Source organism: Eumetopias jubatus, unplaced genomic scaffold (assembly GCF_037043125.1).
Source record: "Eumetopias jubatus isolate StellerSeaLion01/CBP00866 unplaced genomic scaffold, mEumJub1_p1.0 scaffold_20, whole genome shotgun sequence".
Classification (NCBI taxonomy): Eukaryota; Metazoa; Chordata; class Mammalia; order Carnivora; family Otariidae; genus Eumetopias; species Eumetopias jubatus.
Window position 1 is genome coordinate 99,639 of NW_028274826.1, and position 20,390 is coordinate 120,028.

Consider the following 20,390-nt stretch of genomic DNA (forward strand, 5'->3'; position numbering starts at 1 on the left):
ACCAGATGGCCCAGCCAGCATCCGGCTTGTTTTAATGGTTAATTTCCCTTCAGGGCTTGTGAATTCTTACACCTGTTGCAGGTCCCAGCTCTGATTGCGAGCCTGTTCCTCGATTCAGCTTGGCGCTGATCGTGCCATGCTTGAAACGGCCCTGGCAGACCACGTAGGGTCCAGCTTAGAGTCAAGTGCAGGCATTTGGGGTCTGTTGAGTCCAGGGTTCCAGATGATGGGACTTCCAGGCCATGCTGGGAGAGCTGTGTTAAGACGCAGCATCAGCCCTGCTCCAAGGAGGGCTTGAGGGGACGGTGGAGATGGGGTGCCTCGTTCTCAGGACACATTGGGAAGCCCACCCTGTTCAGACACCAGCTTGGCCCTCCATCCACAGCTTTTACCTTGCTGTGCAGTGAGCTTGAGTCTGACGAGTTCTTGTGTGAGTGGCTCGTTTTCTCTTTTTCCATTAGTTTTTTCAGTAGTCGCTAGATTGTTGTATCAAACCTGCATTTGTATTACAGAATTTACCTTAAACTTAGAAGTCTCTTTTCATTTTCCAGTTGAGTACCTTCAGGTATCTTGAAGCCCTCCTTGGAGCAGGGCTGATGCTGCGTCTTAGCACAGCTCTCACAGCATGGCCTGGAAGTCCCATCATCTGGAACCCTGGACTCAACAGACCCCAAATGCCTTCAGGTATCTTCAGGTGTACGTGATGCCCGTTGTTAACGCGTAGATTATTAACGAAACGGAAAAGGAATCCTAGTCTTCCTTCAGAGGGCAGCAGGGAGACTGGAAATGCGGGCAGCGAATGGGCCAGGGCACTGTGGCTTCAGGGTCCTGAGGGCAGGCAGGCAGCAGCCGTGGTGAGGACCATGGGGACACAGCGGGCTGGGGTTCTTTCCCTCCTAGCTGATGTGGGTCTTGTTTAAATTTCAGGCCTGTAATAAGGACAGATTTCTGAAACTTCCGTATAGCATTGTACTTGTCCAGCTTTCTGATAGCCAATTAAGAATAGATATATATATTTTAAAACAACTGAAATCCCAAGAACTCAAAGACTTCTGATAGTTTACTCTGAAAGGCTCCAGTATCATCTCCATTGGTGGATGTAACTCACCCACTAAGAATATTACTTGTGTCCACATGAATCAGTTTGAAAAATACAGGAGCATATTTAGATTATAACAAATTCAGTAGGTCACTCTACATCCACATGATCATTTGCATCCTCCCTCTGTGAACTCAGGTATGCTTCCTACCTGTGTGCTTTGGAGTTTTGTCTCCTAATGTCAGTTACACGCCGGTCACGTTAGGATGTGTGGGATCACCACACAGAAGAAATGGGAAGTCACTCGCCCTTGGGCTGTCTAGTAGGCAGTACAGTCAGAATCCTGTGTGGGTGTTGGTGGTTAAAGTCCATACAGGCAAGGAACTTTTTGGTACTATAAATTCTTTGTGATCTCCTGGTAAACATAATCATGCACCATTAAAAAAGTAAAATTTGTTATCAATACATTTTCACCTATTATAACATTATTTTAATAAAATTATATAGAGTTTTAAAAACTAAAATTTATAAATCAACAGATGTACTTTTATAAATTGCCTTAAAATAAGGTGCTTCAGTGTCATGTCCAGAGACTTACTGTTTAAGCATTTACCTGTTGCCTGTGAGTCGGGTAATCTAAACGACTTTTTTCTACTTCAGAGCTAGTTCTGGGAAAGTTGCTGTGATGTGTGAATAGTTAAAGCCTTCCCATACAATTTTATAAATATAGATCGTGGGGATGTGCTTCAGGCACATGGGAGAAATGCAGTATGTTCATAGCTTCAAGGAAGTCACCTGTTTATGGCAAATGCAGTAGCTGTTAGAAAAACATGCAAGTAAATTTAGGAATTTGCTAAATTGTTTTATAGAACTTATGCAGAATTGTGAGGATTATTTAAATCCCACTAAATTCTTGGGTACCCATGTAACTCCTGAGTACTCATACACAGTATGACAGAACTCCACGAAGTATATTTCCACCTTTAAACTTGGAATCTGGGACAGCCCCAGGCGACATGGAGCTTTTGAGCAACTCCCAAGTGCTCGACATACACCTATCATTAAGTAGTAGTCTTTTAGAACCAAGAGAAATTGCCACACCTCTGTTGAGCTTAAAAATTATTTCCCTTAGTTATCCTCCATCCTAACCTAGTGTTGGCACACAAAGTATAGGAAAACCGACCATCACTTTTGGTACATAACATATGAAAAATATTAGTTGGTGAATGAAAAATTTCCAAGAAATTTTGTCTAATTATAATGTAATGAATTCAGATATTCTGTATTCCAGGACCTTTTTTCAGTCAGTGCTTATGTGTATGCCCAGAAGCCACAACTGGATATTCATAGTTTTGAAGGCACATTTACCAGGGTAAGTTAAATCTTGTGTTAAATACAAATATATTCATTGTGTATATAAGTTAAAAACAGCAAACCTTAAATTTGAATAAATGAGAACAGAAGCTTTGAACTGAAAAGGGAAAGCCTAGAGAATGTTTCAAGTTCTTAAATTTTCCCACATCCAGTCTCTGTGGGATATACTCAGTCCAGTGTTTTTGTTTAGCATATTTACTCTGGAGAAAGTCCTTCTCCCTGAAAATATTACGAGCCAGTAAGATGAAGTACTTTCACTAGTTCAGTGTGAGTTTGGATAGGATTTAATAGACTGTGATACCCACATTGTTTCCTGGTTTGTATTGACTGGATGGCTGTGCATCTGCTCATGTACACGTGTGTGCTTCATTGGATTCTTTGCACGATCATGGTGTTTTGCTATAGCTTGAAGTCCCTTCTCCCCAGTGACTCCCCAATCAGATTTGGAGGACTCAGTAACTTTTGATTTTAACAGCTGATATTATAAATGCTTCATAATACTTAAGGGGTTTGTGGGGGCACCTGGATGGCTCAGTCGTTAAGCGTCTGCCTTCGGCTCAGGTCACGGTCCCAGGGTCCTGGGATCGAGCCCCACATCGGGCTCCCCGCTCAGCAGGAGGCCTGCTTCTCCCTCTCCCACTCCCCCTGCTTATGTTCCCTCTCTCGCTGTGTCTCTCTCTGTCAAATAAATAAATAAAATCTTTTAAAAATATATATATAATCCTTAAGGGGTTTTAGTATATGTCTATAGTTTACTTTTAATTGCTGCAGATTTCTGTTGGTATAGTCTGCTTCGTTTCCCTCTTGTTCACGTACCAGGATTAGTGAGCAGTTGTCATCATTTGAGAAAGCACTTGCTAATGCCAGATAATGAGGAAATTATGGGGATGTAAAAATGAGGATGCCTGTGGAGGAGATAGTCATTGGCCATTGCTTTGTAACTTTATTTTTACGAGTGCTTCGGTAACAGTATGTTCAAGGTGTTCATGGAAACAGATGAGGGAGACGAGGCAGTGCATAATGAGGTCTGGAGAGAATACCGAGATCTTTATGTGTTTTTGTAAAAATATTTATGAAGAAAGCATCTTCTAATTAAAGACAATTTAGCATTATTTGAGAAAAAGCCTTTCCAAAGGGCTTCCTTAGTACGATAAGAGTTATTAACTTAGGGGGCGCCTGGGTGGCTCAGTCAATTGAGTGTCTGCTTTTGGCTCAGGCCATGATCCCAGGGTCCTGGGATTGAGCCTCACATCAGGCTCCCTGCTCAGCTTCTCCTTCTGCCTCTGCCACTCCCCCTGCTTGTGCGCTCTCAAATCTTTCTTCTGTCAAAAAAATGGATAAAATTTAAAAAAAAGTTATTAACTTAGCCACTATTAATATTTTGGAATAATATTTGCTTACTTCCTTTCTGTTTCACAGATTTATATTGCTTATCACTTGGTAAGAGTTGGAAATGTCTGCTAGACAATGTGTGGAATCCCCCTGAAATCAGTGCGAGGGAGCGAGAGTTTGGCTGAACACAGCCAGGCTGCAAAGCGCAGTTCACACAGTGCGTGACTGAGCATGGGACGGTGCGTGACCTGTGTGCATGGCCGAGCGTGTGAGACTGTATGTGAGTGAGCGTGCAGATGTGGGGGAAGGGTAGCCAGGCTCCTTCCTGAAGGTCTTGTCAGAAGAAGGAAGAAGCCATTTAAGGATTTTCAGCTTAGAAGAGAGATTGTAATATTGGTGTATGTAAAAGAGTCCTCTAGACTTCCGGTTTGCTTGGGATGAAGGCAGTCACCTGAATTTGCTCCCGTCCCACTGTGTCCCCAAACCGTACGGGTCAGGTGCAGGGAGCTCGGGCTGCCTGTAGCTCGTGCACGCAGCACACAGGGGAGAAAGAAAACACTGTGAGCTCCAGTTTCTGTAGTGAGGAAAAGGACCCCACATGGCACAGTCACCTCCAGAGCCAGGAGAGGGCACAAGGATTTTCTCTCAGGATTTGGATCTGATGGCAGCTTTGTAGTTCTCTGTAGAGTTTTTTTTTTTTAATTTTTTATTGTTATGTTAATCACCATACATTACATCATTAGTTTTTGATGTAGTGTTCCATGATTCATTGTTTGTGCATAACACCCAGTGCTCCACGCAGAACGTGCCCTCTTTAGTACCCACCACCAGGCTAACCCATCCCCGCACCCCCCTCCCCTCTAGAACCCTCAGTTTGTTTTTCAGAGTCCATCGTCTCTCATGGTTTGTCTCCCCCTCCAACTTACTCCCCTTCATTCTTCCCCTCCTGCTATCTTCTTCTTTTTTTTTTCTTAACATATATTGCATTATTTATTTCAGAAGTACAGATCTGTGATTCAACAGCCTTGCACAATTCACAGCGCTCACCGTAGCACATACCCTCCCCAATTATCACCCAGCCACCCCATCCCTCCCACCCCCCACCACTCCAGCAACCCTCAGTTTGTTTCCTGAGATTAAGAATTCCTCATGTCAGTGAGATCATATGATACATGTCTTTCTCTGATTAACTTATAAGTTTCTTTTTTTTTTTTTGAAGATTTTATTTATTTATTTGAGAGAGAGAGAATGAGAGATAGAGAGCACAAGAGGGAAGAGGGTCCGAGGGAGAAGCAGACTCCCTGCTGAGCAGGGAGCCCGACGCGGGACTTGATCCCAGGCCTCCAGGATCATGACCTGAGCCGAAGGCAGTCGCTTAACCAACTGAGCCACCCAGGCACCCTCTCTGATTGCCTTAGTTCACTCAGCATAACACCCTCCAGTTCCATCCACGTCATTGCAAATGGCAAGATCTCATTCCTTTTGATGGCTGCATAATATTCCATTGTGTATATATACCACATCTTCTTTATCCATTCATCTGTCGATGGACGTCTTGGCTCTTTCCACAGTTTGGCTATTGTGGACATTGCTGCTATAAACATTGGGGTGCACGTACCCCTTCGGATCCCTACATTTGTATCTTTGTGGTAAATACCCAGTAGTTCTCTGTAGAGTTTTGTACACCTTTTGTTTGATTTATTTTTAGGTAGTTAGATTTTGTTGATGCTGTTTCATTTGTTACCTTCTTAAAATTTCATTTTCTATTTATTGCCATATAAAAATATAGTTGCAGTGAAGCCTTTTATTCCCAAATTGGTTTCCCATTAAAAATATTAAATGCATACTTTGCATTTTAATTACAGATCCCAGTCAGATGTTGAGCACTGTCATCTCAAGAATTTACCCTGTCTTGGGGCGCCTGGGGGGCTCAGTCAGTCAAGCGACCGCCTCTTGATTTTGGCTCAGGTCATGATCTCAGGTTGTCCCGTTTAACACTCTCTCTCTCTGCCCCACCCCTCTAAGAAAAATTATTTACCCTGTTTGGCCAGCTGATAGTTTTTTAAATGAGAAACTTGGTGACTTGTAGCACAAGACTTCACTGCTGTTGGTCAGGTGCTGAGGCCGCCTCAGGGCCCTGGGGAAGCTATTTCCTGTCTGTGTGAGGGAGGCAGATGGTGGGTCCCTGATGTGTAGGTGCAGAGGCTCACAGAAACACTGGAAAAGAAAGCACAGTGACTTGTCAGTTTGGGCTGCTGATGTGCAAGACCATAGTGCAGGATGACCCTGAACACGTCGGCCCCGCCCTTTTTATTCCAACTCCATACACTCCCATGTGTGTTCGGAGTGATGGGGTGTCGCTTTGAAGATGCTTGCCAAAGTCCAGATCTTACTCTTCACTCATGGAATCGGCCAGGCCAGAGCCAGCTCCGTAGTAGTTGTGGGCGCAGCCTGCCCCTGACCGTCCTGACCGGTCCTGAGTCACTCTTCTGCCCCTACCCCACTCACGAGCTCCGTGTGGACAGGCTGTGAAATTCACTTCTGTCTTCTTCCTCCGCTGTTGAGATGGTGATCTGTGTGACCAGTGGCTGAGGGGCCAGGAGCCGACATGACCTCCTGTTGGAGAAAGCTGTTCCAATGATTGGATTTCAAAAGGGGGAAAGATCTGCAGCCTCCAAGTCAGCTATTCTGTAACAGTGTTTTTGCTTGGATTTGAAAGAAATGAGACCAAATGAGAAGTAGATGCTTCATCATGACATGAGAACAAGAATGATGGTGGTTGGCTGCCGTGAGCGGTTCTCCTGTTCCAGCTGTGGGCCAGACTGCAGAGGTTCCAGGGCCGCACCCCAGGCCGGCAGCCTGAGTCGTTCATGCAGAGGGCTCACCGTGGAGAGGGTGCCTTTCAGCCAGAGACCCCAGCGGGCCCAGATGTATCTCGCCTTGAAAGAGCTTCCAAGGGCCACACTGGGCGGTGCGTGGGGCCAGCTGCCTGGCGGTGCTGAGTTGGCCTGGCTGAGAGGCGAGGCTCTGCCCGCGTGCCCGCCAGTACTCCGTGTGTCCTGCCCACAGTCCGTCACTAGTTGTGCATCTAGAGAGGAAACAAAGATGGTGAATTTGCACACAGGCCAGATGACATCGTGGCACTTCACGCAGACGTTGTGCACGCAGCCCTGTGCACGTGGACCATTCTCGTGGAGTGGGGCCCCAGGATGAAGCGTGAGCCCCTGAGCTCTGGGAAGACACGTGAGCTAAAGCCTGCCTGAGGCCTGTTGTCGTCGTGACAGGCAGGTGGGAAGATGGGCTGTGCCGCCGTGGATTATAGGTACTTAACAATAGTCTGGGAAGAATTAATTCATTTAAATTCTAGTCATTATGGTGCCATTTCCTACCATCATGTCATACTTATTTTGAAAGGAAATTGAAGAAAAATTAGCTTACCTGCGGTGGATCATTGTTTAAGGGAAATCTGATGACCAACACTCACTTCAGGCAATTCACAGCAGCTTCTTCTATAGTTTAAAATGCTCTTCATGTAAGTTATAGGATTATCCTTTGGGAGGAATATGTGTCTCACCTTGCTGTTTTCTTGAGAGCATTGTTTTGTAAGGACAGTTAATCATCAGTCAAGTATCAAGGCTCTGAGAGATGCTGAAGGACACAGAGGAGTGTAGAGTGCATCTCTGGGAGTCCTTCAGGACTGCATTTCCACGTGCCCCCACCCTGGCTCTTTGAGGACACCTTCCTGCCCGACCCAGAACCTCAGGGCTCCACACACACCGCCCCGTCCCTGCTTGGAACTCAGTAGAACCCACTTAGAGTGTGGGAAGGAAGGCTTGAGGTAGAACAGGCAGGTACCGTGGGGTTATTTGTCCTTTGATGACTTTGCTGGATAAAAGACTTGCCTTTGTTGACTGTTTACTTTCTTGGTCGTTGGTTTTGGTCAGTCGTTTGATTTAGTCTGTTCTGCTTTCCCCAAAGTAGTTGGTGCCATGTCAGCAAGTTTTACCACATTTAGATAAAAACAGTGGAGAAAAACATTTTGATAAGCAAAATTTGACCAGTCTTTATTTTATAGACCTTGTGGAAGTATGTGTAGTTAAAGGGAAGTGCTACCAGAGATCTGATTATGGGGATGAGTAGTCCCAGGGAGCATCCACAGCTGGGCTGTGTCTGGCCCAGGAGGCCAGACTGGAGGAGGAGACCGAAGCTCCCGGGAGGTCAGCCACAAGTGCTGACCTCTGATGGAGTTAGGAAGATCCACCAACGGGAATCACGCAGCAGCACTTGGGGAAGGCCGTTGGGTGGGAAATGGCTAAGGTCATAAGAGGTCTGAAAATAATCAGACCAGAAATGAAAACTCTTTTATGTTAATTATTAGTGTGGAATTACTCTTGTCAAAGTAAATCAGTTACTTATGCATTTATGTTTTGTTTGCCTGGAGCACTTTTGCCTGCGTCTTTTTTCATGTAGAATGTAGCCTGATGGACTCCAGTATTGAACTAGCTCACGGTGGGTCCATCCCCCAGTCAAAATGCACAGCCTCTCGGAAATCATACTGCCCCTTGTCTCCTCACATCTGGCCTGGGTGTTCTGTCATATTTTTGAGCACCAAGGCTTGATAGACGACGATCTCTGAGATTCTGAGACTCTTCTCAGATCGCCGAGGAGCCGCAACCCCGTACCCTCTTTGTGATCCATGGTGTGTGTTCTCCAGGAGCAGCCGAGGTGCCGAGGAGCTTTCAGTGCAGATCCACTCGGCCATGGCTGTTCCCGGCTTCAGCCATAAACAGCCCTCATCCAGAGTGAGAACCTGTTGAGTGAACCTGATTTCTTACGTAGGATACCAAAAGCACAAACAATAAAAGAAAAACTAATGTAGCTCCCCATTCATATCTCTCAGGTCACCTCCTCACCTGGTGTCCACCCAGCACCAGGCCTCCTGGTACTTATCAAATCTTTAAAAATATCGGTGGAATGAATAAATAAACAGATGAAGGGATGTAGGGAATCTGAGAATGGGGACTGTTTGCCAGGTTTCTCAAAAGCCCTGAACTCTATGTTCAGGTCTGCATGGGGTCAGTCATGGGCTAGATGTTGCTGGAACCACAGTGTATGGAGACCAAGGACAGAGCCCCTGCTCCTCAAGAGTCCCAGAGCAGGTAGAGCACTGGTCCCCGTAGCCTGAGGTCAACCTAGACAGCAGAGTACGCTGGGAAATGGGGTCCGGGAGAAAACGATCAAGAAAGAATTCTTGAGATGTGTTTAGCTCAAAAAGGGTAGTTTTATTAAAGCACGGGGGTAGGACCCGAGGGTAGAAAGAGCTGCACTGGGGTCATGAGGAGACACTGATCCTATACTTTCAAGTTAGGGGGTGTAATGGATACTGCTAAGTCTCCAAGGAATTTGGAAGCAAGGTTTCCAGGACCCTGAGGGGCTAGCTGCGGTTAGGAAAACGTCACTTACTCCCGCCCAGTAAAACCTCAGTCGTGAGACTCTCCAGAGGTATATCAACGGTCATATGCTTGGGGGATGATGGCTAACACATATTGTGGGGGCGCAGAGATAAAGGAAGTTTCCAAGGGGATTTTTACAGGATCCTGGAGGTCAGGCTAATGTCAAACTAAGGCTGTCTTCTGCCTCCAGCAAGTGTGAACATTGGGGCAGTTAAACTCCCAGGGGAAGGTCACGCTGCCTGTCTCAAGGACTTGTCGATGGGCTGTGAACTGTAAGGAAGTTTGATTTTTCTTTTCTCTATTTCTTTTGCCTTTGTGTTCCACAGCAAGTACCAGAGGCCTGAGGGACAGCCCGTGGGGGGACACGTGCGTTGTCTTGACAGGAGCGCCGGATCCGCAGGTGTCTACATGGGTCACAACTTACTAAGCTGCACGCTTCGTGTGTGGTTTATTGTATCAATGCTGTGAAAGAATTTTTGAAGGAAAAAAGGAACAAACTATGATAAAGGAGGCTGAGAGCAGAACCAGGAAGGACGGGCTGCTGCTGAAGAGACTTGGATCCCAGGCTCCGGTCTGGCCCTTCCTGCCTTATGACCTGGGAGGGCGACCCTGATCTCCCTAAGCCAGTTTTGCACCAGTGAAATGAGAAGCACACTCACCACCCGGCTTTCCTGAAGGTCAGTGACAGGAGCAGAGCCCGGGCTGACAGTAAGCAGGGACGAATCGGGAGTGATTTGGGGGACAGCGAGCCTGAGCACACATCCCACAACAGCTCTTTCCAGAGACTCCAGGCCGCGGCCTCCTCCCCCAACCTCGGTGACGCCTCTGTTCTACCTTAACCCCCCAAACACTTGCCTGCCCTAGGACGCAGGTGCACACAGTCTGGAAGTTAGCGCACCGCGAGCCCCGGGGCCCCTGCGCCTGGGCCACAGGAGGGCTGTCCCCACCTGAGCCCGCGTTCTCCCGTGTTCTGCGCCCAGGGTTGAGTCCTGGGGGCGGCCCCCACTGCGCCCGCTCGCCGGCTCCCCACCCCAGCCCAGGCCGCACAGCCCTTCGCCCAGCCCCGAGCACCCCAGTGCAGAGAGAGCCCGAAGCGGGTGCACAGGGGGCGTTGGCAGGACCGGGGAACTCCGCGGGACCAGGACCGCAGACCCCAGGGGCGCCCGCGGCTTCCCGGTCTCCTGGCTCCCAGCACACCGGTCCCAGGAAGCTCTGGACCTCCCGTTGCACCCTGCGGATGGGGGCGCCCCCTGCAGGCCCTCGGTCGCGCTGCTCGTCGTCCCTGCCGCGGTCCCTCCTGCCAGGGGACCCGGGGACCTCCCGTCAGCGGCCTGACTCTGGGGGCAGTTCAGCCATGGCCCCGGGTCCCGCGGAGACCTCCTCCCGTACCCTTGGCGCTGCCTGCACCCCAGCCCCTCCGCGACCTTGCGACCTTGCGACCTTGCGCCCCGGCTTCCCGGGGTCGGACTGGGACGGCTCCGGGGAACCCGACTCCCCAACGCCCGACTGAGCGAGGGGAGCGAGAACCAGGGTCCGGAGAGGAAATCTCTGGGTGCCTGAGGACCCCGCCGGGTGGAGAGACGGGGTTTCCGGGACCTGCCCGTGAGCACCAGCCTGGGTCCCCAGTCCCGCGCCCCACGCCGGGTCCCGTGCTTGGCCAGCCCAACGTCCGGACGGAACCCGGGCCCGGATAGATCCGCGCGCCCCGCCCGGAGCAGCAGGAGGCCCTGGCAGCCTGGCCATCCCGCCCAAGGTGGAGCACCTCATTCACCGCCTTGACCCCGGGGCCCCTTCGCCCCCTGCTGGAAGCTGGCTGAGCGCTCCTTGGTGCCACCAGGGCTTTGCCCTAGGATGGCTGGGCCGCCACACTGTGTCCCCGCCAGGGGGGCTGGAAGGGACATTCTGAGGGCCGGCGGGATGCCCGCGATCGCCCCCTCCTCTCCAGCTAGTACATGGCCGGCCACGTGGCAGAGGTTTCTTTCTAGTCAGCAGGGCACCTGCGGTAGGTGCTAGGGTGCTCCTCCTTCCACGGGTGAGCAAGCTGAGACTCAGGGAGGGAAGCACCCCTGAGGGTGGACTCACCTGCCCTCCTGCCTCGCTCAGTCCTGGAATTCCTATTCCTTACTTCCCCCCCCCCCCACTCAGTTCACCCAGGTTCTTTCCGCTCAGAATGTCACCTCCCCTCCGCTCCATCAGGGAGCAGTGTCCCCCAGAAGCCCAGTATCCTCGGCTCGATGCTCCTCTTGCTCACTCTTAGGGTCCTCCATCAGCCCCTCACCCCTTCCCGTCTCCAGGCAGATGATGACATTTCCCCTGGCTTTGGCCCCACTGACCTCAGGGTGGCACATCTCTAAAGCGCTCAGATTCTGTAGAGACACCTGCACACAGCCTCAGCTGATCTGCGCTGTGTCCTCAGCCCCACCCCACCTTCCCAGGCTCCGAGGTTAGAAGGGGAAATACAAATGCAGCCCTCCAGCGCTGGCTCACGGGGGAAGCTGGGACACCACCAACATGACTCAGACGCAGTGGAACAGGCTCGCTGGTCATCTGGAGGGTGTGGTGGCAAGCAGAAGCTGAGGACACTGTGCTCCAAGACGGATGGCCGCCTTGCACACACCAGCCCAGGCTCGAGAAGACTGCTGAAGAGCTCGCTCAGCGTGGACACCTCAGAGGGAATTAAAGGGCATTCCGCACCCGTGTCTCAGACGAGGATTTAAGAAGAGTCCACTACAATGAGGGCTCCTAGACGAGACGCTAAAATATCTGGACGACACCCAAGAGTGATCCCAGACCTGGAAACAAAGACCCCAAAGTCTCATTGCACGAGGAATAAACAAAGGAGTTTTCATCAGAATTGTGCTGAGCTGAACAGCGGTGCACAGTGGCAGCCGGAGGTGGCCACAGGAGTGCCGCTCCTGTCCATCCGAAGGCTCACGAGCCAGGGCTGGTTCTTCTGAGGCTGGGATGGAGACTGCCGCTTCCTCTGCCCCAGCACCTGGTGGTTTGCTGGTGGCCATGGGTGCTCCTCGAGGGCTGGTGCGTCCCCCAAAACTGCCCCCATCTCTGCAGGCCATCCTCCCTGTGTGCCCGTCTGGCCCTTCCTGAGCAGGTGAGAGATCCCAGAACACAACACACAAGATCGGGGAACAGTGTCTGGAGAGAGTGCAAAACGACGGCAGGTCTGACTCACGCCGGGTGGAGCAGGAGGGGTCAGGGAGGGCTTCTCGGAGGAAGGGACATTCGGAAGAGAGCTGAAGCACAGAGGTAGTTAGGGAAGTTGGGTGGGCATCCGCGGAAGAGGAGACCACTTGTGAAAAACCCCAGAGTGGTGGAAGCAGAGGGAAGGGTGAGGGGGGAGAGCACAGGCCGTGGAGGGAGGTTCAGTCCGAGGACAGGGAGCCCCGGGCAGGCTCGGGGCCTGAGCTTGGAGCCCAGGACCCCCAAACGGAAATGCCACGTGGGGGGCTGGAGTTCAGAGGACAGAGAGATGTGGGAGCCGGACTCGTGGAGTCACCAGTATGTAGTTGGCGATGCAATTCGCTGGTGCAGTTAGGGCCACCTGAGGAGAACCCAGTAGAATGGCATCAGTCAGCTACTGCCACGTAAGGACCACCCACAGGATCTCTGTGCTATGAACCGACACGAATGTACTTAGCTTTCCTGTCTGGGCAGCATGGGGTCAGGTGGCGCAGGCCGGCCCTGCTGGGCGGCGGGGGTCTCCGCAGCTTGCGCCCGCCTTGGGGGGTGGCTGTCCGTGATTGGTTCGTGCCGGCTCTGCTGCCATTGTCCCCCTCGCACCGAGGGCGGCCACGTCCTGCTCGTCTCACGGCCACGCCGAGGCCACAGCAGGCGAGGCCACAGCAGGCTGGGAGGAAGGGCTCAGCACAGGGTCTGTCGAGGGTCACAGCCCTGGGCACGCGCAGGAGCCCAGGCTGAACCCAGCTCTGTGTCCTCACACAAGGGCTGCACCCAGGCCTTGCGTGGGGTGTGGGTGGGGTGGGGTGTGAGGGTGTCACTGTATAGATGGGGCATGGGGGGGGTCAGCATTGAACAGCTGGGGGAGGGGCCCTCGCGGCTGGGGCTCTTGTCTGAGGAGGAAGTTGGGTGAGGGGACCCCGGCCATGGTGACCTCACTTCCCTGACAACAGAGCCCATCAGAATTTGGAACCCAGGTAACCAGGAACCCACATTCCAGAGACAGCCCCCGGCCCAGCTCATTACTTTAGAGATAGTGAAACCAACATGTTCGCATGCTGTGTTCCAAGATCCGGAGGTTGCCGACTGAAGAAAGCGCGCCCAGCAAATGCTGTCTCAAGATGTCCTTTTAGGGCTCCCCACCGCCTCTGGCCGTTTGGTCGGAAAGACCACAAGGTGACACCAGGAGCCCCAGAGCCGGCCACCCAGCCCCACAGGGTCTAATCCACCTGTGCAGCCCCAGGTCCCCACCCGTGTGTGTGTGTGTGTGTGTGTGTGTGTGTGTGTGTGTGTGTGTGTGAAGAGGGGTCATGTAGGGTGGGCCAACCCCATTCAAGAGCAGGCTGATGAGGGGTCAGATACCCAGTGGGCAGGTCTTGTTCAAGGTCAAGGGTGGCTGGGTAGGACGGGGTGTGTGCGGATGCGAGCTTCTGCCCTGGGTTTATCCCAATTGCCCTGGAGCGGGGGTCACTGTACCGCGTGCAGGGCTCGGCACGCACAGGTGTGTCTGATCTGGGAGCAGGAGGGGGACAGGGCAGGGGGACAGGGAGGCTGGCTGGGCAGGGCTGTGATGCCTCTGGGCCGGCTACCCGTCCCTGTCTTTGCAGACCACGGATGAAATCGGGAGGAGGCTGGCGGACAGCCGTGACGTTTCCGCGACCTGGGGCGTGACCCCACAGGGGTCCCCAGGAGCAGGTGCTGGGGATTGCGGGGGAAGGCCTCCGACACCACCCAGACCACTGTCCCTGGTGGTCATTGACTGGATTGTGCTCCAGGAATGGAGCCCACGGAGACCGAGCTCGAGGCTGAGAAGGCTGGGGCGGGGTGCCTGTGGGTGTGTGGGGACGGGTCGGGGCAGGCCCCACAGTGAGGAGCCCCGAGAGGCTGGTGTGGGGCCAGGAGCAAAGACTGTGTGCAGAGCACCCAGCGGGTGGACTGCAGTCGGGGAGACGTCCCAGGGAGGGCTCCTTCCTGGCTGCGGCTTCTCTGGGAGGCTCTGGGCTGGGCTCTGTCTTGCAAATACCCACGGAGAGCAGGCACGGGGGTGAGCTTTCCTCCTCTCACAGATGTTCCACGACCTAAGGAGCTAGAGCCGGCTCCAACTCCATCAGCAGCTCTCCAGGGAGGGGTGGTGCCTGCAGAGACTTCAGCAGGAGCCCAGGAGCCGGCAGTTGACCCGGCACCTGCCCACGGAGAGCCTGACGCCGACCAGGAAGGGCCTGCTCGAGAACCTGTGCCCGGAGAGCCTGCCCCTGTTCCTGCCACTGTTCCTGCCGGAGCCAGGGCCCCTGTGCCTGCCCCGAACTGTGGCCCTGCTCCTTGCCCAGACCCCGCTCCTGCCCTGGATCCTGACCCATCCCTACCCCTGCCAGTGCCCCTGTCCCTGCCCCTGACCCAGATACTGCCTTGGTTCCTCTATGTGCCATTGCTGCAGACCCTGTCCCTCCCCTTGCACCTGCCCCTTCCCCTTCCCCTGCTTGTGCTCCCGTTCTGGCCCCTGACCCAAGTCCTGCCCCTTCCCCTGCCCATGCCTGTGTCCCTGTTTTCGCCTCTGAGCCAAATCTTGCTCCCACTCATGTCCCTGCCCCTGCCCGTGCCCCTGCAGCTGCCACTTCCCCAGCACCTGCCTGTGCACCTGTTCTTGCCCCTGCTCCGGATCCTGACCCAGCCCCTGGCCTGGATCCTGCCCCTTCCCCTGCCCCTGGCTCTATTCCTGTTCTTGCCCCTGTCCCGGCTTCTGCCCCTGCAACTGTCCATTCCCCTGCCCCTCCCTGTGCTCCGGTGCTTGCCTCTGACCCAGCTCCTTCCCCTTTCCCTACCCGTTTCCCTGCCCCTGCATGTGCACCCATTCCTGCCCATGACCCACCTCCTGCCCCTGCACCGGGCCGTTCCTCTACCTGTGTCCCTGTCCGTGCCCCTGCCAGAGCCTATGCCCATTCCCCTGCCTGGGTCCCCGTTCCTGCCCCTGCCCCTGCCAGAGCCAATGCCCTTTCCCCTGCTTTCCAGGGCCGCGGGCCCTTCCCTTGGCCCTGCCTGTGCTCCTGTACTTGCCCATGACCCAGCTCCTACTGTGCATCCGGCCCCTGTCCCTGCTCTTGCATCTGGCCCTGCCCATCCTCCTGTTCCTGCAGGGCTCCCAGAAGCACAGCCAGAGCCCACATCCTCGTGGGGAGAGCCCCTTGTACAATTACCCTTATTTCCATCACCCGACCCTGCTGCCCCGCCAGATTGTTTCATCCCCTCCCACTGTGTTCTTTCTCTCTGGCACATATTAACTGTTATATTATCTTTCCTTATCCTCTACGCTGTTTATTATTTATTTTAAATAAAATTAATTGTTTTCTGTTGGACAAGTCTGGAGCATTAATTATATTCCCAATGCTGTGCCACCGCACCCCAGAACGTTGCTGCACAATATCTGCTTCCGCAAAGGACACCCTGAACCAGAAGGCCTCCCTGCCCATTTCTCCCCGAGCCCAGCCCCTGGCGACCCCTAAGCTGCTTTCTCTCTCTGTTCCTTTCCTGGGTGTTTCCTGTACGAGGAATCACGCAATAGGGGCTTTTGCGTCTGCCCCCCTATTTTCAAAGGGAACTCGTTTCCTTCTGTATTTATTGGACAGAGAATTTCCCTTATTCGATATTGAAATGCCTGGGGGTTACAGATCAGACGTAATCAGAGAGGCCACTTTAGGAATTATGGGCACAATCTTGGGGCCGAGACCCCTGTTCCTGCTGGGACATCTCAGCCTGACCCCAGACAGGACAGGGCTGGTTCCTCCTGTGGCCCACACAGAAACCAGGGAAATGCAGAAAGCTGGAAGACACACCCCAAAGGGCAATGCATTGCTCACAACCCCAGGCCAGAGAAAGGTTTCAGCGGACTCTGGTCCAAACCACGCTCCAAGTCACTGGGTTCCACAGGGAGAGACCACACGCATGCAAGTCCAAGTGGGGACAGGCACAGGGGGAGTCAGAGAAGCGGAGCTACCAGGTAAGGACTCTGGCAAAACAAAAATCTCTATGGAGGCAGTGCTGGTCACCCTCAGACCGGCAGGTGTCTGGTCTGGGGACCAGCAGCCCTGGGGAGAAGGTGAGGAAGCGGAGGTCCCCTGGAGGAAAGGGTGACGGCACCCCTGTCTGGGAGGACAGTGCGCAGCACCCATCCCAGCCTGCAGGTGCACCCATCACCTACTGTGGGCAGCTCAATCCCAGCTTGTGGAGGGAAGACCCGTGTCCATAATCCCCTATTTGCAACAGAATCCATAAAGGGGAGTTTGTGGGTCAACACGTATACAGTGTTTAAGGTACAAGTCTCGAATTCCAACATCCATGGTCTGCTTGTCCACCTTGAGCCTTGTTTGGGAAGCAGGGGTGGGGACGCCCGGGGCTGTGACCTGTGGGAGGGGTGGGGAGGGGGAGCTCTGAATGGAGTGACCAAAGCACACGGGGTGACCTGCCCAGGAGGGACTCTCTCGGGCCCCAGCCCCTCTCCTGACCTCGCGCACGATGGCGAGGGTGTGATGATGAAGGTGCTGGCCCTTGGCTGGCCAGTTCCGTAGCTGGTGTCGGAGCTGCTCAGGCTCCACACCGGACTCTGATCCCAGAGCTGGCGCGAGAGCTGAAGCTGCAGCTGCCCCAGTCTCGGGAGCTGCGGCTCGCATCGCTGTTGGACCTCCCTCGAGCTCTGGGGCAGGTGCTAGAGCTGAATCCCCCTCCAGAGATGATCTAGATCCGGTTCCGCACTTGGATAACGCTCTTGAACCCACGAACGGCTTTCCTCCCCTGCCCATTTCATGGATGACAAAACTCGGGGCAGTGACGGGACCGGCTACCTGGGGGTAATGGCTACGGGGGGATTCAGCCCAAGGATCCTGCATGACCTTCACCTCGTGCCTCATACAGGTCGGTCCTGAGCTGCCCGAAAGGGGGAAGGGCCTGAACCGCTGCTCCCGGCACCTGATCCCACCTGATCAGAGACTCTCGCCAGGGACGTGAAGTCCTCGTTTGACCTCTGCTCCGGCCAGCCCCACGTGAGCAGGGACCGTGCTTCCTCACCGCTGGGTCCCCAACCCCAGAACAGTGCCTGGTAGTGGTATCAGTTCACATTGTAGTGAATCACAGGGATCCCCCAGCAGCCCCTTGATGTGGGGGATGTTGCTTACAGAAGAGAGATCTGGGCCACAGACTTGTGTTCACTCTTTCATCCACTCGTGCAGCATCCCCACCTGTGTCTGTTTGCTGGAATTCAGAGGGGACCCCCAGACACCCTCCCTGCCCTCGGAGCTCCCAGCCCAACCCGTAGGTCAGCATCTCACCTACAGTCCGCAAGGGGGCGATACAGAGCTAGAGCATCTCTAGCACCAGACCTTGCAGGAGGCATGGGGCTGGGCCCGCCCTGGTGGCAGCTAAGATCTAGAACCATCTGACGCACTAGAACCTGCCCCAGTGCTGACTCGAGCCAGCCGTGGAAGCAGCTCGAGAGCCTGAGCCAGTGCCCCCACAGACTAGAGCCCGTCCAGCTCTGACCCGATAATACTGGTATTATCAAAATCATTCTGTAGACAGAACCCGAGAGAAATATTATGCTTGTATATACCCCACCCACTACCATACCGTACAACACTAGTAAAAAACAAGAACCACTAATCAATCACCAATTACATAGGATATGACCTGCACTATCTTCACAACTGATAAAGGCTAAAATATGTTTAATTCTAGCTTTGTTAACATAGGTATCCTTCTTGAAATGATCCTAAATATCTTCCTAGCTCTGGGGAAAATCTGAAAGAAGCCCAGAGCTGATATATTTAATGTCATTCAAACCCAAACTACTTATTCCCAACAAAACAATAAATTGTGAGAAGTTGATGGACAAAGCAAAAGGGTAGAAACCCTATATATGTATATCCTTTCAGCTCCCTGATGAGGTACATTCATAAAAAGCAGTCTCAAAGCATGTAACTCCTATCAGGTATCAAATCTGCCTAATTTCTATAAAATTTATTTAGAGCAATCCAATAATTCCCAGTATTTCAACAAATATTGATAATCCCTTATTATCAACAGGTTTAACACTCACAGCAAAATAAAATAGTAAAATAAGAATAAATACCAACACACAAATAAATAAGTACAAAAGCTGACCGACCTAGGAGAAAAGGGTGGGGTGACCCACTTCAGCAGGCCACCACTGAGGGCCTCCCCCAGGAGATGACCCTTGAGTCCTAAATGGGAAAGACTGGGCAGATGGACAGCACCGGTACAGGCAGCGGACTGGGCTAAATTAATCCAAGACAGGCTCTGAGCCTACAGTAGGCAGGGGCCCTATCTTTGTGGGTCATGATATCAAGCTTCTTTCCCATCAATATTCTCACCATTTCTACCATTTGGATCACAATCCAGTTTCTACTTTTCTTAAGGTCTAGCCCATACAAAAAGATTTCCTCTTACGATGCAAACTATCCATCAGTGACTTACCACCATGGGTCTGTCTTCATGTGAGTGAGTGACAATGAATGGCACACCGATATTTGTGTTAAATGCTTGTGTGCCTCATCCCCTTGATGCTACAACAATCCAATGTAAAACAGACTGTTATCACCCCCATCTTATAATATGCCAAGAAACAAGGGTTTGGCAAAGAAAAGTTATCTTCCTTTTAAAGCCTATACTCTTAAACACTCTGAGCTGATGGGGACCTAAATATGAGTCAAACACAGTCCCTGACCTCAAACAGCTTACGTTCTAGTGTCCAGGAAAAACAGAATGAACTCAAAAAAGTAATTATAGGGTGAAAATAACTGTCATAACTGAAGCAAAAATAAAATGTTACAAAAGTTCAGAGGAAGAAAGACCCCCAAATTCTAGGTGGGAAGAAAAAAGTTTTGGCGAGTGTTTTTGATAATAGTAGCCTCTTAGCTGATAGCTTAGCTTACTAAAAAGGGGAAAGGCATTTGGATCAGAAAACACTGTAAGCAAAACACAGAGATGAAGAGGTATGAAGTACACTCAGCAATAAAGCGGTTCGAGTATTCTGGAGCTTATGGCAGAACAAAACAGTGGTCCAGAGCCCAGGGTCTGTAACCAGTCTCTGGGTTCAAATCCCACCCCATCATGACTGATCTGTAATCTCGTACAAGTGACTTAATCTCCCTGAACTACAGTTAATTCAGCCATAAAATAAGACCACCACCTAACTTATGGGTTTGTTAACACAATTAAATGAAATGTGTGTAAAATATAGTACTTATCACAAACATAGAGCCTACACTGAATTGAGTATCATTAATATTGGATGTTAGGAACAAGAAAAGAGGTGAAGATAATTAAAGTTTCGAGAATAATGTTAATAAAGAGACAAGTTTAGGACAAAAATCAGCTTTGGGAAGGGCACTAAGTAAGTAGTTTGGTTTTCTATAAGCTGAGCTTTCAGCTCCGTTGAGTATTCGGGTATAGCATTTACAATGTGGCGTAGTTTGTTTTCGGTGCCTTTTGCTCCCTAGAGCTACACATTTAGAAGTGTCATGAAAGTGGCAGAGGTGGTAAGGAGAACAGAGCAGAGCAACTTTAGACCAAGGACAGAACTTGGAACATCTGCCTATCTTAGGGGGCTAGGAAATAAAAACGGAAAAGGAGACCAAAAAACAAAAAGAAAAGCTCTGCCAGAGAATCAGGAAAAAATTAAGAATGCAGTGTCATGAAACCTCTTCAAGAGGGAAGTGAATTTCAAGATTTGATAGCATGTTTTGAGTGTGTATACATTTATGTAGCAAGTTAAATAATCCAATTTTATTTTTTTAAAAGACAGGAAAAAATTATTTGTCACTTATTTTTTTAAATCTTTCAAAATTAAGCAAGCATTACTAAAGGAATGTCTACTACAATATTTCCTCAAATTTTTTCTGATTAATCACCTCAATAGGAAAGACAAACATATAACCAAAATAATTTAATAGGTACTAACAAAGGGGAATATGAAAAGTGCAGAGAAAGGA

General features: G+C 51.5%; 1 long non-coding RNA gene across 1 annotated transcript; it reads left to right on the plus strand.

Annotated features, from left to right (window-relative positions):
* Positions 1–554: 554 nt before the first annotated feature.
* LOC148162101 (uncharacterized) lies at positions 555–9,657 on the plus strand. Its single transcript, XR_015767191.1, has 3 exons — positions 555–684; positions 2,331–2,411; positions 9,525–9,657. It is a non-coding gene; the product is annotated as an uncharacterized LOC148162101 (long non-coding RNA).
* The last annotated feature ends 10,733 nt before the right edge of the window (positions 9,658–20,390 follow it).